Consider the following 6,000-nt stretch of genomic DNA (forward strand, 5'->3'; position numbering starts at 1 on the left):
GACAATGACTGCCTTTGTCCATGATGGGGGGAAGCCGTAAGCACATGCGGCATTAAAAAAAGTGTTAAAATCTTGGCCCAGACTTTGGGGTCTGCCTTGTAAAGGTCAGCTGGTACCCCATCAGGGCCAGGGGCCTTTCCCCCCGATGTTGGCTTTATAGACCTCATCTGTTCTGAGATGGAGAGCGGAACTAACTAGTCCGGGAATTGTGTGTCCCAGGGCTTCTGCTAGATTGGTGTTACTATAAATATTGCCAAAGTGCTGGACCCATTTCTCTGGAGGTATTATGCAATCCTTGCTGGATTTTGATACATCTGAAAAAAGGGGACTGTTAACTATGGACCAAAATCTAGAGCTATCAGACAGGACGCTAACTTGACCAAGCTCCCCCCAGGCATGCTCTCTTAGTTGTTTTTTCCTCTCGTAAACTGCTAATTTATACGCCTTCCTGCAGCTTCTGGTTAGTATTGGGTCCCTCGGTTTTTGCTTAACAGCCTTCATTAACTCCTTATGGGCAGCTGAGCAAGCACCATCAAACCACCTTTTTAGTTTTGGGGATTTCACTTTAGTTTTAGTCACTAAATTAGATCCCGCCTGTTTAATAATGATATCAAAGGCATCTAGGATAACTCTATCCTGTAGTGCTGGGTCCATACATACTTGGAACTCCAAAGCACAGGAGGTATACAGGTTCTCCAGGAACCTCTCTGGAGTGATCTTTTCCCACCTCAACCTTCGCGCCTGGTCTTTGGTACTAATATTTGTATTAGTAATGTGGTTCGCAGCCCCCCCTTTTAAGACAGAAGAGAGGAGGAGAACCAATATTAAGGGGTTATGGTCACTAAAACAATTACAGACAACGTTAAAAGTCTGTACAGCCGAAGTTAATAAGGCAGATAAAAAAATATGATCAATTATACTAGAGCTACCATTACCTACATAGGTGGAAACCAGGGCAGACTTATCGGATTGTTGTAAACAATTCAGAATAAACACAGAGAGCGGGCCTTCTAAGAAAGTTCCTGATGGTGTGTGCTCAAAGTGGTTTGACCCCTGTGAATCATCTTCCTCCTCCAACATTGGGGGACAGTTAAGGCAACATTTTCGAGTGTTAACATCCTCCAGAATTAGTGTGTCATAATAAGCTTGGCTGCCTTCTCCAGAATTTTCTACTAGGTCTTCTAAGGCCAAGAGGTGTTCGGCCTCATGAGTCCTGGAAAAGGAATTATAAAAATTCACCACTAACAGGGTGGTAAGGTTCTTTCCTGACAATTCCACTGCTAACACATGGGGTGATGGGGAATCGATCAGTTTGGCCCTATAACAAAGTTTGAGACTGAACATTAAAAGGAGGTCTCCCTTGGCTCTACCCACATTAGATGGGATTGCGTGTTTGCAAAACGAGATGAAGCCATCAAGATAAAAACAATCATTGGGTTCCCAGGTCTCTTGTAGAGCGATAATATGGTGTTTAGCAAGGAAGTGTATCCAAGAAAAATCACCCTTCTTTGGCCTAAGCCCAGCTATATAACAAGACAATACCTTCATAGAGGCATCATTGGAAATAACTGGGATAGAGGTAGAGTCAGGAGGATTATCCAACAAACGTTGGGGTGTGGAGGCAACTGTTATTGAATCAATGTAAGCTTTCGGTTGTAAATTCTTGACCTGTGTTGACCCCGCTACCATAGCCAATCATTTGCATCAAGTCCCTGCGGGTTAGCTAGTGGTAAAAACCGATTTGTTAGTGGTAATATAGTGTTTAAGCTGCTTTCTTGGGGGCGTGTAACCAGCTTAAACGGCCTCTGCCAACCAGGCATCTGCCAGTCACAGTTTACTAAGTAATGTTTGGGAGGATAAAAAGTTTGCAATAGGACTATTTTAATTTTAGATTTGATACCATTTTTGGGTTGACAATCTACTAATGCTTTAGCTTGCATGGGATGCTTAAAGTTGACAACTATACAATCCCCCTCGATATTTTTCCTAGTCCCATGGCCAATCCAACCAACCTTCTCGCCATGAAGATGTCTGGAGTAATATTTGAGCCATTTGTCACATTTGTATTACACCAGTGAATTGTCTTGTGTATCAGATCTAGGGAGGTTTCCTTAATTCCAGATACAAGTGGAGGAACCCCCATAAGCACAGCTACCAGGGGCGCAGATTGGGGTGGGAGATCAAGTATGCATTTGTTTGCAGACGTGAACCGTTTGTGGTGAACTAAAGTGTGTGTAGATAGCGGGTCCTCGTTGACACTTTCCCGGGTTTCCTGACGGGCTGCCCGGGATTCAATGACCACCCCCCCAGGGCACAGTTAGTAATTGTATTACTAGGATGAGACGTACCCAATTGGGCTTGAGTACAGGTTGCCTGATGTGCTTGGGTGCTACCGACCTGGGGTGGGTGTTCCGGACCAATGGGGACTTGACAGGTGCCCCCCCTCCCTCCGGCTACTATATCATCCCCCGAAAAACAATTATTATGTAGGGAAACAAAAGAGTCAAGTTTTGACTTGATGCCTTCTAGCTTGGAGATTACGGGTACTAACAAGGCTTTGGTCATAGTCTCTAGTCTTGAGAAGAGGCTGTCCAGCAGCAATTCCAGGTTTAGTTCAGCCGGTGTCGGTGGCGGAGTTGTTTTTGTCCGTGGTGACTTTCTCAAAGCTTTGCTTCTACCAGTTTGTTTTCTCTTGGTCGGGGGGCAATCCAAATCATCACCTACTGTTAGAGTGGCCACAGGAATACCAGTAAGTAAGTTCTGATCACCCATTTGGCCTTCCAACAATGTGATTGAGGGTACGGTAGAACATATTTCTTTTGTTGGGACACTGTTTTTCTCCTGAGTTAAACCACACCCAACATTGCCCAGTGCTATTTTCTCAAGTCTCCAGGGAGAGTCTTTTCTCAGTTAGGGCTATTTCCTTTGTTATGGCATCAGCTGCCCTGGTTAAGAAAGAGTCTATCATTCCAACTGGGCCTGCAGCATTTGTCCCTAGGGTCCCCCAACAACTAATTTCCTTTTATCCATTTCCAGCTAATCAGGGAGCGTTTTAAGTTGGTGTACACTTGATATAGCCCACAGTACCAGAGATCGAAAGCCCCCTGCTTCAGAATAAACACGACAAGAGGCACTTCTTAGGCTTAGAACCCGGGGGCTACAAAGCGCTAAAAATGAGATGATATAGTTATAGCTAGTTATGGCTAGATAGGGCACAGTCACCACAATAGGTAAAGATCATGCAGGTACCTTGCGGGCTTTAATACACTGAGCCGAATCCTGGTGTAAAAAAGTCCGGGCCACAAGGATCAAGGGACCTGGCCCAGCCCAGCCTCTCCCAGCCGCGGACAGGTGCAGACGGGCCCGCCCTTGGACCGGGCGCTCTCGCGCGCGTCCCGCGAAGCGAGAGTTGTGGGTGCCTTTATGCGCCTCCGGGCGCGCAGATGAGTGACAGCGCCTCCGGACGCGATGTGCAGCAAGGCAGTCTGGGGGCTGAAGTCCCCCCTGCAGTGGTGAAAGTATGTGGTTCCCACGAAGCGGGAGCCGTGGGTGCCTTTATGCGCCTCCGGGCGCGCAGATGAGTGACAGCGCCTCCGGGCGCGATGTGCAGCAAGGCAGTCTGGGGGCTGAAGTCCCCCCTGCAGCGGTGAAAGTATGCGGTTCCCGGACATGAGTATTCAATAGGGATCTGCGCGCGTGCAAAGAGAGAATGAGAAATTAGCTGCAAGGAAGTGCATATTGGGTATTGTAGTAGCTATATAACGGTGAAAAGCAGTGGAAGGATTTATATGATAATTCATTTTTAGCTTTAGCTCTTGGACTTGTGGGAATGATAGCTATTGAGTTCTTGATTATATTCTTTGAATTTTGAATCTGGCAAGTGTGTAAGTTGTTATGTGTATGGTATAAAGTTGAGAGAGGCACATTAAGTTAGATTACTGAATTGTTGAACTTGTCTGCTAAGGTGAGTTGACTGTGAGGCGTTATGAGTCATACCAAAATATGAACATCACATTTCTATTGTGTGAGTGCACAAATCAATCTTATTATTATTATTATTATAGTTGCTTATAAAGCGCTACTGACACCCTACGGGTAACCTGGCGCTATGTTAGAGTGTGTGCTGGGTGAAACAAGGACTACTATCAGAATAGAGTTAGCGGGAGAACTGGGAGATGGCCCGGGGATATAACCAAGTTTTAATTCTTTTTCTGAACTGCGTCAGATTGTCTGTTCGTCTAATATCCAGTGGAAGTGTGTTCCAGAGTCGAGGGGCTGCTATACAAAAAGCTCGCCCTCCTGACTTAACTTTCCTAATTCTCTGCACCCTCACAAGGTTAGATGAAGAGGAGCGGAGCAGCCGAAGTGGAGTGTACCAGCTAAAGCTTTCCTGCAGAGATTTTGGCCCCTGTCCATGTAAAGCTTTAAACAATAGGCAAAGGGCTTTAAATTGAATTCTCTGGGGGACTGGCAGCCAGTGTAACTCCGAGAGGGCTTGCAGAGTAGAGGAACGGCGTGGTCGTCCCAAGGTTGTCTTTGCCGCCATATTCTGTATTCTCTGCAATCTCTCGATCAGATACTGTGGTGAGTTCAGAAGCAGAGCATTACAGTAATCTAATCTGCCCAGGATGGTGCTTCGGGCTATCAACATCCTTGCTTCTGATGAGAATAGTGGGAATATTTTCCGAAAGGCTCTTATCAAACTGAAACAGCTCCCAACTATCTTATTAACATGCTTCTCCAGCGTCAGTTTATTGTCAAACGTTACACCCAGGTTACGTACAGCAAGGTTAGGAGTCAATGATGCATTCTCCGTACTTGGCCAAAAGTTAGGTGGAAGCGGAGGAGGAACTCTTCCTGTGGCGCAGTATAGAATCTCAGTTTTCTCACAATTAAATTGGAGCGAGTTCTCCCTAAGCCAAGTTGCTATATCCGGCAGGCATGCATGAAAGTCTGTTACAGGAACCGAATGCTCGCCTTCTAAGGACAAGATAAGCTGAGTATCATCAGCATAATTAACTAAATTGACGCCGTGAGATCTTATAATTGAAGGTAGGGGGCTCATATATATATTAAAAAGAATGGGGCTTATTGCCGATCCCTGTGGGACATCTTGCGGTATGTTTGAGAAACTGGAGCAGAAGGGGGGAAGAGCAATTGCTTGCTATCTATTAGAAAGATAGGAGCGAAGCCACTTAAGAGCAGTTCCCATCACTCCCACCTCCTCTAATCTGGACAAAAGGATCCCATGGTTCACCGTATCGAATGCGGCGGACAGGTCGAGAAGGATCAAAACCGCCGCTTGTCCCCTGTCCGCTCGCATTCGTAGATCGTCCATAACGGTCACCAGGGCCGTCTCCGTACCATGTCCTGGACGGAATCCAAATTGCATCTTATCCAGGACATTGTTACTTTCTAGGAACTGAGAGATTGTTTTACTAACCACTCGTTCCAGAATTTTTATTGGAAATGGTAGTAAAGAAATTGGTCTATAATTTTTCATGCAGGTTGGATCTAGTGTTGTCTTCTTTAGCAATGATGTTACTGATGCCTGCTTCCAACATGTAGGTACTGAGCCCTCCATCAGGGACTGATTACAGATTTGCCGCAATACTGGAAATAGCTCCGAAGACAGTTCCTTCCAGATTTTATGTGGTAGGGGATCCAATGGCGAACCTGAGGAGATACTCATTGCCACTTTTTCAAAGTCCCCCGGAGAGAGAGCATTAAAATGGTCAAGAGGATGTGATAGCCTCCTTTCTGCATGGTTCCATAGTCCCAGTTTCTTAGGTGAGTGTCGAGGAACCAGATCATTAATGATGTTCTTTATTTTCTCCTCAAAAAAGGAGGCCAGTCCGTCACACAGTGTTTGACTAGGCACAATCTCATTCTTGATACACTCAGGCTTGAGCAGAGTATCTACAATTCTAAAGACTTCCTTAGAATTATGTTGTGCCTTCAGGATACAGTTAGCAAAATACTCCGTCTTTGCTAGCACAA

This window comes from Triturus cristatus, chromosome 10 (assembly GCF_964204655.1).
Source record: "Triturus cristatus chromosome 10, aTriCri1.1, whole genome shotgun sequence".
NCBI classification, from domain to species: domain Eukaryota; kingdom Metazoa; phylum Chordata; class Amphibia; order Caudata; family Salamandridae; genus Triturus; species Triturus cristatus.